Source organism: Hordeum vulgare, chromosome 2H, assembly GCF_904849725.1.
Source record: "Hordeum vulgare subsp. vulgare chromosome 2H, MorexV3_pseudomolecules_assembly, whole genome shotgun sequence".
Taxonomy (NCBI): domain Eukaryota; kingdom Viridiplantae; phylum Streptophyta; class Magnoliopsida; order Poales; family Poaceae; genus Hordeum; species Hordeum vulgare.
The window spans coordinates 575,827,932-575,840,960 of record NC_058519.1 but is presented as its reverse complement, the minus strand read 5'-3'; the positions used below and the strand labels follow the sequence as shown (position 1 = coordinate 575,840,960).

At 46.0% G+C, this 13,029-nt stretch overlaps 42 non-coding genes across 42 annotated transcripts; all 42 read right to left on the bottom strand.

The window, feature by feature from the left end:
- Nucleotides 1–168: 168 nt before the first annotated feature.
- On the bottom strand, nt 169–287 carry LOC123437611. Its single transcript, XR_006628785.1, has one exon. It is a non-coding gene; the product is annotated as a 5S ribosomal RNA (ribosomal RNA).
- A 194-nt stretch (nt 288–481) lies between these two features.
- On the bottom strand, nt 482–600 carry LOC123435648. Its single transcript, XR_006626894.1, has one exon. It is a non-coding gene; the product is annotated as a 5S ribosomal RNA (ribosomal RNA).
- Nucleotides 601–833: 233 nt separating this feature from the next.
- On the bottom strand, nt 834–952 carry LOC123431985. The gene has a single exon (XR_006623588.1). It is a non-coding gene; the product is annotated as a 5S ribosomal RNA (ribosomal RNA).
- A 173-nt stretch (nt 953–1,125) lies between these two features.
- LOC123438176 lies at nt 1,126–1,244 on the bottom strand. The gene has a single exon (XR_006629335.1). It is a non-coding gene; the product is annotated as a 5S ribosomal RNA (ribosomal RNA).
- A 194-nt stretch (nt 1,245–1,438) lies between these two features.
- LOC123433025 lies at nt 1,439–1,556 on the bottom strand. Its single transcript, XR_006624584.1, has one exon. It is a non-coding gene; the product is annotated as a 5S ribosomal RNA (ribosomal RNA).
- A 206-nt stretch (nt 1,557–1,762) lies between these two features.
- LOC123435637 lies at nt 1,763–1,881 on the bottom strand. The gene has a single exon (XR_006626881.1). It is a non-coding gene; the product is annotated as a 5S ribosomal RNA (ribosomal RNA).
- Nucleotides 1,882–2,054: 173 nt separating this feature from the next.
- Nucleotides 2,055–2,173, bottom strand: LOC123437610. The gene has a single exon (XR_006628784.1). It is a non-coding gene; the product is annotated as a 5S ribosomal RNA (ribosomal RNA).
- Nucleotides 2,174–2,367: 194 nt separating this feature from the next.
- On the bottom strand, nt 2,368–2,486 carry LOC123435626. The gene has a single exon (XR_006626870.1). It is a non-coding gene; the product is annotated as a 5S ribosomal RNA (ribosomal RNA).
- A 218-nt stretch (nt 2,487–2,704) lies between these two features.
- On the bottom strand, nt 2,705–2,823 carry LOC123436479. Its single transcript, XR_006627702.1, has one exon. It is a non-coding gene; the product is annotated as a 5S ribosomal RNA (ribosomal RNA).
- A 181-nt stretch (nt 2,824–3,004) lies between these two features.
- On the bottom strand, nt 3,005–3,123 carry LOC123435535. The gene has a single exon (XR_006626781.1). It is a non-coding gene; the product is annotated as a 5S ribosomal RNA (ribosomal RNA).
- A 173-nt stretch (nt 3,124–3,296) lies between these two features.
- Nucleotides 3,297–3,415, bottom strand: LOC123437609. Its single transcript, XR_006628783.1, has one exon. It is a non-coding gene; the product is annotated as a 5S ribosomal RNA (ribosomal RNA).
- Nucleotides 3,416–3,609: 194 nt separating this feature from the next.
- Nucleotides 3,610–3,728, bottom strand: LOC123435614. Its single transcript, XR_006626858.1, has one exon. It is a non-coding gene; the product is annotated as a 5S ribosomal RNA (ribosomal RNA).
- Nucleotides 3,729–3,912: 184 nt separating this feature from the next.
- On the bottom strand, nt 3,913–4,031 carry LOC123432016. Its single transcript, XR_006623619.1, has one exon. It is a non-coding gene; the product is annotated as a 5S ribosomal RNA (ribosomal RNA).
- A 236-nt stretch (nt 4,032–4,267) lies between these two features.
- On the bottom strand, nt 4,268–4,386 carry LOC123437296. The gene has a single exon (XR_006628484.1). It is a non-coding gene; the product is annotated as a 5S ribosomal RNA (ribosomal RNA).
- A 179-nt stretch (nt 4,387–4,565) lies between these two features.
- On the bottom strand, nt 4,566–4,684 carry LOC123436400. Its single transcript, XR_006627626.1, has one exon. It is a non-coding gene; the product is annotated as a 5S ribosomal RNA (ribosomal RNA).
- Nucleotides 4,685–4,863: 179 nt separating this feature from the next.
- On the bottom strand, nt 4,864–4,980 carry LOC123433212. The gene has a single exon (XR_006624752.1). It is a non-coding gene; the product is annotated as a 5S ribosomal RNA (ribosomal RNA).
- A 200-nt stretch (nt 4,981–5,180) lies between these two features.
- Nucleotides 5,181–5,299, bottom strand: LOC123437520. Its single transcript, XR_006628694.1, has one exon. It is a non-coding gene; the product is annotated as a 5S ribosomal RNA (ribosomal RNA).
- Nucleotides 5,300–5,477: 178 nt separating this feature from the next.
- LOC123432092 lies at nt 5,478–5,596 on the bottom strand. The gene has a single exon (XR_006623691.1). It is a non-coding gene; the product is annotated as a 5S ribosomal RNA (ribosomal RNA).
- A 173-nt stretch (nt 5,597–5,769) lies between these two features.
- LOC123437191 lies at nt 5,770–5,888 on the bottom strand. The gene has a single exon (XR_006628385.1). It is a non-coding gene; the product is annotated as a 5S ribosomal RNA (ribosomal RNA).
- Nucleotides 5,889–6,082: 194 nt separating this feature from the next.
- On the bottom strand, nt 6,083–6,200 carry LOC123433236. Its single transcript, XR_006624774.1, has one exon. It is a non-coding gene; the product is annotated as a 5S ribosomal RNA (ribosomal RNA).
- Nucleotides 6,201–6,406: 206 nt separating this feature from the next.
- LOC123434962 lies at nt 6,407–6,525 on the bottom strand. Its single transcript, XR_006626226.1, has one exon. It is a non-coding gene; the product is annotated as a 5S ribosomal RNA (ribosomal RNA).
- A 173-nt stretch (nt 6,526–6,698) lies between these two features.
- On the bottom strand, nt 6,699–6,817 carry LOC123434878. The gene has a single exon (XR_006626148.1). It is a non-coding gene; the product is annotated as a 5S ribosomal RNA (ribosomal RNA).
- Nucleotides 6,818–7,005: 188 nt separating this feature from the next.
- LOC123437430 lies at nt 7,006–7,124 on the bottom strand. The gene has a single exon (XR_006628610.1). It is a non-coding gene; the product is annotated as a 5S ribosomal RNA (ribosomal RNA).
- A 181-nt stretch (nt 7,125–7,305) lies between these two features.
- On the bottom strand, nt 7,306–7,424 carry LOC123438014. Its single transcript, XR_006629174.1, has one exon. It is a non-coding gene; the product is annotated as a 5S ribosomal RNA (ribosomal RNA).
- A 204-nt stretch (nt 7,425–7,628) lies between these two features.
- LOC123435603 lies at nt 7,629–7,747 on the bottom strand. Its single transcript, XR_006626847.1, has one exon. It is a non-coding gene; the product is annotated as a 5S ribosomal RNA (ribosomal RNA).
- Nucleotides 7,748–7,937: 190 nt separating this feature from the next.
- On the bottom strand, nt 7,938–8,056 carry LOC123436399. The gene has a single exon (XR_006627625.1). It is a non-coding gene; the product is annotated as a 5S ribosomal RNA (ribosomal RNA).
- A 179-nt stretch (nt 8,057–8,235) lies between these two features.
- Nucleotides 8,236–8,354, bottom strand: LOC123436398. Its single transcript, XR_006627624.1, has one exon. It is a non-coding gene; the product is annotated as a 5S ribosomal RNA (ribosomal RNA).
- Nucleotides 8,355–8,537: 183 nt separating this feature from the next.
- On the bottom strand, nt 8,538–8,656 carry LOC123438013. The gene has a single exon (XR_006629173.1). It is a non-coding gene; the product is annotated as a 5S ribosomal RNA (ribosomal RNA).
- A 179-nt stretch (nt 8,657–8,835) lies between these two features.
- Nucleotides 8,836–8,954, bottom strand: LOC123435591. The gene has a single exon (XR_006626836.1). It is a non-coding gene; the product is annotated as a 5S ribosomal RNA (ribosomal RNA).
- A 180-nt stretch (nt 8,955–9,134) lies between these two features.
- Nucleotides 9,135–9,253, bottom strand: LOC123436397. The gene has a single exon (XR_006627623.1). It is a non-coding gene; the product is annotated as a 5S ribosomal RNA (ribosomal RNA).
- A 181-nt stretch (nt 9,254–9,434) lies between these two features.
- LOC123437774 lies at nt 9,435–9,553 on the bottom strand. The gene has a single exon (XR_006628944.1). It is a non-coding gene; the product is annotated as a 5S ribosomal RNA (ribosomal RNA).
- Nucleotides 9,554–9,747: 194 nt separating this feature from the next.
- Nucleotides 9,748–9,866, bottom strand: LOC123437865. The gene has a single exon (XR_006629032.1). It is a non-coding gene; the product is annotated as a 5S ribosomal RNA (ribosomal RNA).
- A 173-nt stretch (nt 9,867–10,039) lies between these two features.
- LOC123436478 lies at nt 10,040–10,158 on the bottom strand. The gene has a single exon (XR_006627701.1). It is a non-coding gene; the product is annotated as a 5S ribosomal RNA (ribosomal RNA).
- Nucleotides 10,159–10,355: 197 nt separating this feature from the next.
- On the bottom strand, nt 10,356–10,473 carry LOC123432620. The gene has a single exon (XR_006624194.1). It is a non-coding gene; the product is annotated as a 5S ribosomal RNA (ribosomal RNA).
- Nucleotides 10,474–10,679: 206 nt separating this feature from the next.
- Nucleotides 10,680–10,798, bottom strand: LOC123437007. The gene has a single exon (XR_006628211.1). It is a non-coding gene; the product is annotated as a 5S ribosomal RNA (ribosomal RNA).
- Nucleotides 10,799–10,971: 173 nt separating this feature from the next.
- On the bottom strand, nt 10,972–11,090 carry LOC123435579. The gene has a single exon (XR_006626825.1). It is a non-coding gene; the product is annotated as a 5S ribosomal RNA (ribosomal RNA).
- Nucleotides 11,091–11,278: 188 nt separating this feature from the next.
- Nucleotides 11,279–11,397, bottom strand: LOC123435568. The gene has a single exon (XR_006626814.1). It is a non-coding gene; the product is annotated as a 5S ribosomal RNA (ribosomal RNA).
- Nucleotides 11,398–11,578: 181 nt separating this feature from the next.
- Nucleotides 11,579–11,697, bottom strand: LOC123437659. The gene has a single exon (XR_006628834.1). It is a non-coding gene; the product is annotated as a 5S ribosomal RNA (ribosomal RNA).
- Nucleotides 11,698–11,900: 203 nt separating this feature from the next.
- LOC123435556 lies at nt 11,901–12,019 on the bottom strand. Its single transcript, XR_006626801.1, has one exon. It is a non-coding gene; the product is annotated as a 5S ribosomal RNA (ribosomal RNA).
- A 179-nt stretch (nt 12,020–12,198) lies between these two features.
- Nucleotides 12,199–12,317, bottom strand: LOC123435033. The gene has a single exon (XR_006626294.1). It is a non-coding gene; the product is annotated as a 5S ribosomal RNA (ribosomal RNA).
- Nucleotides 12,318–12,496: 179 nt separating this feature from the next.
- Nucleotides 12,497–12,615, bottom strand: LOC123435032. Its single transcript, XR_006626293.1, has one exon. It is a non-coding gene; the product is annotated as a 5S ribosomal RNA (ribosomal RNA).
- A 179-nt stretch (nt 12,616–12,794) lies between these two features.
- LOC123435544 lies at nt 12,795–12,913 on the bottom strand. Its single transcript, XR_006626790.1, has one exon. It is a non-coding gene; the product is annotated as a 5S ribosomal RNA (ribosomal RNA).
- Nucleotides 12,914–13,029: the final 116 nt, after the last annotated feature.

Here is a 13,029-nt window from a genome sequence, read left to right as displayed (position 1 = left end):
GCAACTATCTATTTGTTCCTTATGCTTGCCCCTACTACTACTAGTCGTTGGGTGTCAAGCGCGGTGGGAAAAGTCACACAGTAATCGTCAAAAATAAGAAAATGAGGTCATATAGATCACGCTCCCGCGTCATCCTTGTCACGTGGCGCAAAAATATATTTAAAAAGGGGAATGCAACACGAGGACTTCCCAGGAGGTCACCCATCCTAGTACTACTCTCGCCCAAGCACGCTTAACTTCGGAGTTTTGATGGGATCCGGTGCTTTAGTGCTGGTATGATCGCATCCGACATGCAACTATCTATTTGTTCCTTATGCTTGCCCCTACTACTACTACTACTACTACTACTACTACTAGTCGTTGGGTGTCAAGCGCGGTGGGAAAAGTCACACAGTAATCGTCAAAAATAAGAAAATGAGGTCATATAGATCACGCTCCCGCGTCATCCTTGTCACGTGGCGCAAAAATATATTTAAAAAGGGGAATGCAACACGAGGACTTCCCAGGAGGTCACCCATCCTAGTACTACTCTCGCCCAAGCACGCTTAACTTCGGAGTTCTGATGGGATCCGGTGCTTTAGTGCTGGTATGATCGCATCCGACATGCAACTATCTATTTGTTCCTTATGCTTGCCCCAACTACTACTACTACTACTACTACTACTACTACTACTACTACTACTACTACTACTACTACTACTACTACTAGTCGTTGGGTGTCAAGCGCGGTGGGAAAAGTCACACAGTAATCGTCAAAAATAAGAAAATGAGGTCATATAGATCACGCTCCCGCGTCATCCTTGTCACGTGGCGCAAAAATATATTTAAAAAGGGGAATGCAACACGAGGACTTCCCAGGAGGTCACCCATCCTAGTACTACTCTCGCCCAAGCACGCTTAACTTCGAAGTTCTGATGGGATCCGGTGCTTTAGTGCTGTTATGATCGCATCCGACATGCAACTATCTATTTGTTCCTTATGCTTGCCCCTACTACTACTAGTCGTTGGGTGTCAAGCGCGGTGGGAAAAGTCACACAGTAATCGTCAAAAATAAGAAAATGAGGTCATATAGATCACGCTCCCGCGTCATCCTTGTCACGTGGCGCAAAAAAATATTTAAAAAGGGGAATGCAACACGAGGACTTCCCAGGAGGTCACCCATCCTAGTACTACTCTCGCCCAAGCACGCTTAACTTCAAAGTTCTGATGGGATCCGGTGCTTTAGTGCTGGTATGATCGCATCCGACATGCAACTATCTATTTGTTCCTTATGCTTGCCCCTACTACTACTACTACTACTGCTACTACTACTAATTGTTGGGTGTCAAGCGCGGTGGGAAAAGTCACACAGTAATCGTCAAAAATAAGAAAATGAGGTCATATAGATCACGCTCCCGCGTCATCCTTGTCACGTGGCGCAAAAATATATTTAAAAAGGGGAATGCAACACGAGGACTTCCAGGAGGTCACCCATGCTAGTACTACTCTCGCCCAAGCACGCTTAACTTCGGAGTTCTGATGGGATCCGGTGCTTTAGTGCTGTTATGATCGCATCCGACATGCAACTATCTATTTGTTCCTTATGCTTGCCCCAACTACTACTACTACTACTACTACTAATACTACTACTACTACTAGTTGTTGGGTGTCAAGCGCGGTGGGAAAAGTCACACAGTAATCGTCAAAAATAAGAAAATGAGGTCATATAGATCACGCTCCCGCGTCATCCTTGTCACGTGGCGCAAAAATATATTTAAAAAGGGGAATGCAACACGAGGACTTCCCAGGAGGTCACCCATCCTAGTACTACTCTCGCCCAAGCACGCTTAACTTCGGAGTTCTGATGGGATCCGGTGCTTTAGTGCTGGTATGATCGCATCCGACATGCAACTATCTATTTGTTCCTTATGCTTGCCCCTACTACTACTAGTCGTTGGGTGTCAAGCGCGGTGGGAAAAGTCACACAGTAATCGTCAAAAATAAGAAAATGAGGTCATATAGATCACGCTCCCGCGTCATCCTTGTCACGTGGCGCAAAAATATATTTAAAAAGGGGAATGCAACACGAGGACTTCCCAGGAGGTCACCCATCCTAGTACTACTCTCGCCCAAGCACGCTTAACTTCGGAGTTTTGATGGGATCCGGTGCTTTAGTGCTGGTATGATCGCATCCGACATGCAACTATCTATTTGTTCCTTATGCTTGCCCCTACTACTACTACTACTACTACTACTACTACTAGTCGTTGGGTGTCAAGCGCGGTGGGAAAAGTCACACAGTAATCGTCAAAAATAAGAAAATGAGGTCATATAGATCACGCTCCCGCGTCATCCTTGTCACGTGGCGCAAAAATATATTTAAAAAGGGGAATGCAACACGAGGACTTCCCAGGAGGTCACCCATCCTAGTACTACTCTCGCCCAAGCACGCTTAACTTCGGAGTTCTGATGGGATCCGGTGCTTTAGTGCTGGTATGATCGCATCCGACATGCAACTATCTATTTGTTCCTTATGCTTGCCCCAACTACTACTACTACTACTACTACTACTACTACTACTACTACTACTACTACTACTAGTCGTTGGGTGTCAAGCGCGGTGGGAAAAATCACACAGTAATCGTCAAAAATAAGAAAATGAGGTCATATAGATCACGCTCCCGCGTCATCCTTGTCACGTGGCGCAAAAATATATTTAAAAAGGGGAATGCAACACGAGGACTTCCCAGGAGGTCACCCATCCTAGTACTACTCTCGCCCAAGCACGCTTAACTTCGAAGTTCTGATGGGATCCGGTGCTTTAGTGCTGGTATGATCGCATCCGACATGCAACTATCTATTTGTTCCTTATGCTTGCCCTACTACTACTACTACTACTAGTCGTTGGGTGTCAAGCGCGGTGGGAAAAGTCACACAGTAATCGTCAAAAATAAGAAAATGAGGTCATATAGATCACGCTCCCGCGTCATCCTTGTCACGTGGCGCAAAAATATATTTAAAAAGGGGAATGCAACACGAGGACTTCCCAGGAGGTCACCCATCCTAGTACTACTCTCGCCCAAGCACGCTTTACTTCGGAGTTCTGATGGGATCCGGTGCTTTAGTGCTGGTATGATCGCATCCGACATGCAACTATCTATTTGTTCCTTATGCTTGCCCCTACTACTACTAGTCGTTGGGTGTCAAGCGTGGTGGGAAAAGTCACACAGTAATCGTCAAAAATAAGAAAATGAGGTCATATAGATCACGCTCCCGCGTCATCCTTGTCACGTGGCGCAAAAATATATTTAAAAAGGGGAATGCAACACGAGGACTTCCCAGGAGGTCACCCATCCTAGTACTACTCTCGCCCAAGCACGCTTAACTTCGGAGTTTTGATGGGATCCGGTGCTTTAGTGCTGGTATGATCGCATCCGACATGCAACTATCTATTTGTTCCTTATGCTTGCCCCTACTACTACTACTACTACTACTACTACTACTAGTCGTTGGGTGTCAAGCGCGGTGGGAAAAGTCACACAGTAATCGTCAAAAATAAGAAAATGAGGTCATATAGATCACGCTCCGGCGTCATCCTTGTCACGTGGCGCAAAAATATATTTAAAAAGGGGAATGCAACACGAGGACTTCCCAGGAGGTCACCCATCCTAGTACTACTCTCGCCCAAGCACGCTTAACTTCGGAGTTCTGATGGGATCCGGTGCTTTAGTGCTGGTATGATCGCATCCGACATGCAACTATCTATTTGTTCCTTATGCTTGCCCTACTACTACTACTACTACTACTAGTCGTTGGGTGTCAAGCGCGGTGGGAAAAGTCATACAGTAATCGTCAAAAATAAGAAAATGAGGTCATATAGATCACGCTCCCGCGTCATCCTTGTCACGTGGCGCAAAAATATATTTAAAAAGGGGAATGCAACACGAGGACTTCCCAGGAGGTCACCCATCCTAGTACTACTCTCGCCCAAGCACGCTTAACTTCAAAGTTCTGATGGGATCCGGTGCTTTAGTGCTGATATGATCGCATCCAACATGCAACTATCTATTTGTTCCTTATGCTTGCCCCTACTACTACTACTACTACTACTACTACTACTACTACTACTACTACTACTACTACTACTACTACTACTACTACTAGTCGTTGGGTGTCAAGCGCGGTGGGAAAAGTCACACAGTAATCGTCAAAAATAAGAAAATGAGGTCATATAGATCACGTTCACGCGTCATCCTTGTCACGTGGCGCAAAAATATATTTAAAAAGGGGAATGCAACACGAGGACTTCCCAGGAGGTCACCCATCCTAGTACTACTCTCGCCCAAGCACGCTTAACTTCGGAGTTCTGATGGGATCCGCTGCTTTAGTGCTGGTATGATCGCATCCGACATGCAACTATCTATTTGTTCCTTATGCTTGCCCCTACTACTACTACTACTAGTCGTTGGGTGTCAAGCGCGATGGGAAAAGTCACACAGTAATCGTCAAAAATAAGAAAATAAGGTCATATAGATCACGGTCCCGCGTCATCCTTGTCACGTGGCGCAAAAATATATTTAAAAAGGGGAATGCAACACGAGGACTTCCCAGGAGGTCACCCATCCTAGTACTACTCTCGCCCAAGCACGCTTAACTTCGGAGTTCTGATGGGATCCGATGCTTTAGTGCTGGTATGATCGCATCCGACATGCAACTATCTATTTGTTCCTTATGCTTGCCCCTACTACTACTACTACTAGTCGTTGGGTGTCAAGCGCGGTGGGAAAAGTCACACAGTAATCGTCAAAAATAAGAAAATGAGGTCATATAGATCACGGTCCCGCGTCATCCTTGTCACGTGGCGCAAAAATATATTTAAAAAGGGGAATGATACGAGGACTTCCCAGGAGGTCACCCATCCTAGTACTACTCTCGCCGAAGCACGCTTAACTTCGGAGTTCTGATGGGATCCGGTGCTTTAGTGCTGGTATGATCGCATCCGACATGCAACTATCTATTTGTTCCTTATGCTTGCCCCAACTACTACTACTACTACTACTACTACTACTACTACTAGTCGTTGGGTGTCAAGCGCGGTGGGAAAAGTCACACAGTAATCGTCAAAAATAAGAAAATGAGGTCATATAGATCACGCTCCCGCGTCATCCTTGTCACGTGGCGCAAAAATATATTTAAAAAGGGGAATGCAACACAAGGACTTCCCAGGAGGTCACCCATCCTAGTACTACTCTCGCCCAAGCACGCTTAACTTCGGAGTTCTGATGGGATCCGATGCTTTAGTGCTGGTATGATCGCATCCGACATGCAACTATCTATTTGTTCCTTATGCTTGCCCTACTACTACTACTACTAGTCGTTGGGTGTCAAGCGCGGTGGGAAAAGTCACACAGTAATCGTCAAAAATAAGAAAATGAGGTCATATAGATCACGCTCCCGCGTCATCCTTGTCACGTGGCGCAAAAATATATTTAAAAAGGGGAATGCAACACGAGGACTTCCCAGGAGGTCACCCATCCTAGTACTACTCTCGCCCAAGCACGCTTAACTTCGGAGTTCTGTTGGGATCCGGTGCTTTAGTGCTGTTATGATCGCATCCGACATGCAACTATCTATTTGTTCCTTATGCTTGCCCCTACTACTACTAGTCGTTGGGGGTCAAGCGCGGTGGGAAAAGTCACACAGTAATCGTCAAAAATAAGAAAATGAGGTCATATAGATCACGCTCCCGCGTCATCCTTGTCACGTGGCGCAAAAAAATATTTAAAAAGGGGAATGCAACACGAGGACTTCCCATGAGGTCACCCATCCTAGTACTACTCTCGCCCAAGCACGCTTAACTTCGAAGTTCTGATGGGATCCGGTGTTTTAGTGCTGGTATGATCGCATCCGACATGCAACTATCTATTTGTTCCTTATGCTTGCCCCTACTACTACTACTACTACTGCTACTACTACTAATTGTTGGGTGTCAAGCGCGGTGGGAAAAGTCACACAGTAATCGTCAAAAATAAGAAAATGAGGTCATATAGATCACGCTCCCGCGTCATCCTTGTCACGTGGCGCAAAAATATATTTAAAAAGGGGAATGGAACACGAGGACTTCCAGGAGGTCACCCATCCTAGTACTACTCTCGCCCAAGCACGCTTAACTTCGGAGTTCTGATGGGATCCGGTGCTTTAGTGCTGTTATGATCGCATCCGACATGCAACTATCTATTTGTTCCTTATGCTTGCCCCAACTACTACTACTACTACTACTACTAATACTACTACTACTACTAGTCGTTGGGTGTCAAGCGCGGTGGGAAAAGTCACACAGTAATCGTCAAAAATAAGAAAATGAGGTCATAGAGATCACGCTCCCGCGTCATCCTTGCCACGTGGCGCAAAAATATATTTAAAAAGGGGAATGCAACACGAGGACTTCCCAAGAGGTCACCCATCCTAGTACTACTCTCGCCCAAGCACGCTTAACTTCGGAGTTCTGATGGGATCCGGTGCTTTAGTGCTGGTATGATCGCATCCGACATGCAACTATCTATTTGTTCCTTATGCTTGCCCCTACTACTACTAGTCGTTGGGTGTCAAGCGCGGTGGGAAAAGTCACACAGTAATCGTCAAAAATAAGAAAATGAGGTCATATAGATCACGCTCCCGCGTCATCCTTGTCACGTGGCGCAAAAATATATTTAAAAAGGGGAATGCAACACGAGGACTTCCCAGGAGGTCACCCATCCTAGTACTACTCTCGCCCAAGCACGCTTAACTTCGGAGTTCTGATGGGATCCGGTGCTTCAGTGCTGGTATGATCGCATCCGACATGCAACTATCTATTTGTTCCTTATGCTTGCCCCTACTACTACTACTACTACTACTACTAGTCGTTGGGTGTCAAGCGCGGTGGGAAAAGTCACACAGTAATCGTCAAAAATAAGAAAATGAGGTCATATAGATCACGCTCCCGCGTCATCCTTGTCACGTGGCGCAAAAATATATTTAAAAAGGGGAATGCAACACGAGGACTTCCCAGGAGGTCACCCATCCTAGTACTACTCTCGCCCAAGCACGCTTAACTTCGGAGTTCTGATGGGAACCGGTGCTTTAGTGCTGGTATGATCGCATCCGACATGCAACTATCTATTTGTTCCTTATGCTTGCCCTACTACTACTACTACTACTAGTCGTTGGGTGTCAAGCGCGGTGGGAAAAGTCACACAGTAATCGTCAAAAATAAGAAAATGAGGTCATATAGATCACGGTCCCGCGTCATCCTTGTCACGTGGCGCAAAAATATATTTAAAAAGGGGAATGCAACACGAGGACTTCCCAGGAGGTCACCCATCCTAGTACTACTCTCGCCCAAGCACGCTTTACTTCGAAGTTCTGATGGGATCCGGTGCTTTAGTGCTGGTATGATCGCATCCAACATGCAACTATCTATTTGTTCCTTATGCTTGCCCCCTACTACTACTACTACTACTACTACTACTACTACTACTACTAGTCGTTGGGTGTCAAGCGCGGTGGGAAAAGTCACACAGTAATCGTCAAAAATAAGAAAATGAGGTCATATAGATCACGTTCACGCGTCATCCTTGTCACGTGGCGCAAAAATATATTTAAAAAGGGGAATGCAACACGAGGACTTCCCAGGAGGTCACCCATCCTAGTACTACTCTCGCCCAAGCACGCTTAACTTCGGAGTTCTGATGGGATCCGGTGCTTTAGTGCTGGTATGATCGCATCCGACATGCAACTATCTATTTGTTCCTTATGCTTGCCCCTACTACTACTACTACTAGTCGTTGGGTGTCAAGCGCGATGGGAAAAGTCACACAGTAATCGTCAAAAATAAGAAAATAATAAGAAAATGAGGTCATATAGATCACGGTCCCGCGTCATCCTTGTCACGTGGCGCAAAAATATATTTAAAAAGGGGAATGCAACACGAGGACTTCCCAGGAGGTCACCCATCCTAGTACTACTCTCGCCCAAGCACGCTTAACTTCGGAGTTCTGATGGGATCCGATGCTTTAGTGCTGGTATGATCGCATCCGACATGCAACTATCTATTTGTTCCTTATGCTTGCCCCTACTACTACTACTACTAGTCGTTGGGTGTCAAGCGCGGTGGGAAAAGTCACACAGTAATCGTCAAAAATAAGAAAATGAGGTCATATAGATCACGGTCCCGCGTCATCCTTGTCACGTGGCGCAAAAATATATTTAAAAAGGGGAATGCAACACGAGGACTTCCCAGGAGGTCACCCATCCTAGTACTACTCTCGCCCAAGCACGCTTAACTTCGGAGTTCTGATGGGATCCGATGCTTTAGTGCTGGTATGATCGCATCCGACATGCAACTATCTATTTGTTCCTTATGCTTGCTACCTACTACTACTACTACTACTAGTCGTTGGGTGTCAAGCGCGGTGGGAAAAGTCACACAGTAATCGTCAAAAATAAGAAAATGAGGTCATATAGATCACGGTCCCGCGTCATCCTTGTCACGTGGCGCAAAAATATATTTAAAAAGGGGAATGCAACACGAGGACTTCCCAGGAGGTCACCCATCCTAGTACTACTCTCGCCCAAGCACGCTTTACTTCGAAGTTCTGATGGGATCCGGTGCTTTAGTGCTGGTATGATCGCATCCAACATGCAACTATCTATTTGTTCCTTATGCTTGCTACTACTACTACTACTACTAGTCGTTGGGTGTCAAGCGCGGTGGGAAAAGTCACACAGTAATCGTCAAAAATAAGAAAATGAGGTCATATAGATCACGTTCACGCGTCATCCTTGTCACGTGGCGCAAAAATATATTTAAAAAGGGGAATGCAACACGAGGACTTCCCAGGAGGTCACCCATCCTAGTACTACTCTCGCCCAAGCACGCTTAACTTCGGAGTTCTGATGGGATCCGGTGCTTTAGTGCTGGTATGATCGCATCCGACATGCAACTATCTATTTGTTCCTTATGCTTGCCCCTACTACTACTACTACTAGTCGTTGGGTGTCAAGCGCGATGGGAAAAGTCACACAGTAATCGTCAAATAATAAGAAAATGAGGTCATATAGATCACGGTCCCGCGTCATCCTTGTCACGTGGCGCAAAAATATATTTAAAAAGGGGAATGCAACACGAGGACTTCCCAGGAGGTCACCCATCCTAGTACTACTCTCGCCCAAGCACGCTTAACTTCGGAGTTCTGATGGGATCCGATGCTTTAGTGCTGGTATGATCGCATCCGACATGCAACTATCTATTTGTTCCTTATGCTTGCCCTACTACTACTACTACTACTAGTCGTTGGGTGTCAAGCGCGGTGGGAAAAGTCACACAGTAATCGTCAAAAATAAGAAAATGAGGTCATATAGATCACGGTCCCGCGTCATCCTTGTCACGTGGCGCAAAAATATATTTAAAAAGGGGAATGCAACACGAGGACTTCCCAGGAGGTCACCCATCCTAGTACTACTCTCGCCCAAGCACGCTTAACTTCGGAGTTCTGATGGGATCCGATGCTTTAGTGCTGGTATGATCGCACCCGACATGCAACTATCTATTTGTTCCTTATGCTTGCCCCAACTACTACTACTACTACTACTACTACTACTAGTCGTTGGGTGTCAAGCGCGGTGGGAAAAGTCACACAGTAATCGTCAAAAATAAGAAAATGAGGTCATATAGATCACGCTCCCGCGTCATCCTTGTCACGTGGCGCAAAAATATATTTAAAAAGGGGAATGCAACACGAGGACTTCCCAGGAGGTCACCCATCCTAGTACTACTCTCGCCCAAGCACGCTTAACTTCGGAGTTCTGATGGGATCCGGTGCTTTAGTGCTGTTATGATCGCATCCGACATGCAACTATCTATTTGTTCCTTATGCTTGCCCCTACTACTACTAGTCGTTGGGTGTCAAGCGCGGTGGGAAAAGTCACACAGTAATCGTCAAAAATAAGAAAATGAGGTCATATAGATCACGCTCCCGCGTCATCCTTGTCACGTGGCGCAAAAAAATATTTAAAAAGGGGAATGCAACACGAGGACTTCCCAGGAGGTCACCCATCCTAGTACTACTCTCGCCCAAGCACGCTTAACTTCGAAGTTCTGATGGGATCCGGTGCTTTAGTGCTGGTATGATCGCATCCGACATGCAACTATCTATTTGTTCCTTATGCTTGCCCCTACTACTACTACTACTACTGCTGCTACTACTACTAATTGTTGGGTGTCAAGCGCGGTGGGAAAAGTCACACAGTAATCGTCAAAAATAAGAAAATGAGGTCATATAGATCACGCTCCCGCGTCATCCTTGTCACGTGGCGCAAAAATATATTTAAAAAGGGGAATGCAACACGAGGACTTCCAGGAGGTCACCCATCCTAGTACTACTCTCGCCCAAGCACGCTTAACTTCGGAGTTCTGATGGGATCCGGTGCTTTAGTGCTGTTATGATCGCATCCGACATGCAACTATCTATTTGTTCCTTATGCTTGCCCCAACTACTACTACTACTACTACTACTAATACTACTACTACTACTAGTCGTTGGGTGTCAAGCGCGGTGGGAAAAGTCACACAGTAATCGTCAAAAATAAGAAAATGAGGTCATATAGATCACGCTCCCGCGTCATCCTTGTCACGTGGCGCAAAAATATATTTAAAAAGGGGAATGCAACACGAGGATTTCCCAGGAGGTCACCCATCCTAGTACTACTCTCGCCCAAGCACGCTTAACTTCGGAGTTCTGATGGGATCCGATGCTTTAGTGCTGGTATGATCGCATCCGACATGCAACTATCTATTTGTTCCTTATGCTTGCCCCTACTAATACTAGTCGTTGGGTGTCAAGCGCGGTGGGAAAAGTCACACAGTAATCGTCAAAAATAAGAAAATGAGGTCATATAGATCACGCTCCCGCGTCATCCTTGTCACGTGGCGCAAAAATATATTTAAAAAGGGGAATGCAACACGAGGACTTCCCAGGAGGTCACCCATCCTAGTACTACTCTCGCCCAAGCACGCTTAACTTCGGAGTTCTGATGGGATCCGGTGCTTTAGTGCTGGTATGATCGCATCCGACATGCAACTATCTATTTGTTCCTTATGCTTGCCCCTACTACTACTACTACTACTACTACTAGTCGTTGGGTGTCAAGCGCGGTGGGAAAAGTCACACAGTAATCGTCAAAAATAAGAAAATGAGGTCATATAGATCACGCTCCCGCGTCATCCTTGTCACGTGGCGCAAAAATATATTTAAAAAGGGGAATGCAACACGAGGACTTCCCAGGAGGTCACCCATCCTAGTACTACTCTCGCCCAAGCACGCTTAACTTCGGAGTTCTGATGGGATCCGGTGCTTTAGTGCTGGTATGATCGCATCCGACATGCAACTATCTATTTGTTCCTTATGCTTGCCCTACTACTACTACTACTACTAGTCGTTGGGTGTCAAGCGCGGTGGGAAAAGTCACACAGTAATCGTCAACAATAAGAAAATGAGGTCATATAGATCACGGTCCCGCGTCATCCTTGTCACGTGGCGCAAAAATATATTTAAAAAGGGGAATGCAACACAAGGACTTCCCAGGAGGTCACCCATCCTAGTACTACTCTCGCCCAAGCACGCTTAACTTCGAAGTTCTGATGGGATCCGGTGCTTTAGTGCTGGTATGATCGCATCCAACATGCAACTATCTATTTGTTCCTTATGCTTGCCCCTACTACTACTACTACTACTACTACTACTACTACTACTACTAGTCGTTGGGTGTCAAGCGCGGTGGGAAAAGTCACACAGTAATCGTCAAAAATAAGAAAATGAGGTCATATAGATCACGTTGACGCGTCATCCTTGTCACGTGGCGCAAAAATATTTTTAAAAAGGGGAATGCAACACGAGGACTTCCCAGGAGGTCACCCATCCTAGTACTACTCTCGCCCAAGCACGCTTAACTTCGGAGTTCTGATGGGATCCGGTGCTTTAGTGCTGGTATGATCGCATCCGACATGCAACTATCTATTTGTTCCTTATGCTTGCCCCTACTACTACTACTACTAGTCGTTGGGTGTCAAGCGCGATGGGAAAAGTCACACAGTAATCGTCAAAAATAAGAAAATGAGGTCATATAGATCACGGTCCCGCGTCATCCTTGTCACGTGGCGCAAAAATATATTTAAAAAGGGGAATGCAACACGAGGACTTCCCAGGAGGTCACCCATCCTAGTACTACTCTCGCCCAAGCACGCTTAACTTCGGAGTTCTAATGGGATCCGGTGCTTTAGTGCTGGTATGATCGCATCCGACATGCAACTATCTATTTGTTCCTTATGCTTGCCCCTACTACTACTACTACTAGTCGTTGGGTGTCAAGCGCGGTGGGAAAAGTCACACAGTAATCGTCAAAAATAAGAAAATGAGGTCATATAGATCACGGTCCCGCGTCATCCTTGTCACGTGGCGCAAAAATATATTTAAAAAGGGGAATGCAACACGAGGACTTCCCAGGAGGTCACCCATCCTAGTACTACTCTCGCCCAAGCACGCTTAACTTCGGAGTTCTAATGGGATCCGGTGCTTTAGTGCTGGTATGATCGCATCCGACATGCAACTATCTATTTGTTCCTTATGCTTGCCCCTACTACTACTACTACTAGTCGTTGGGTGTCAAGCGCGGTGGGAAAAGTCACACAGTAATCGTCAAAAATAAGAAAATGAGGTCATATAGATCACGGTCCCGCGTCATCCTTGTCACGTGGCGCAAAAATATATTTAAAAAGGGGAATGCAACACGAGGACTTCCCAGGAGGTCACCCATCCTAGTACTACTCTCGCCCAAGCACGCTTAACTTCGGAGTTCTGATGGGATCCGGTGCTTTAGTGCTGGTATGATCGCATCCGACATGCAACTATCTATTTGTTCCTTATGCTTGCCCCAACTACTACTACTACTACTACTACTACTACTACTAGTCGTTGGGTGTCAAGCGCGGTGGGAAAAGTCACACAGTAATCG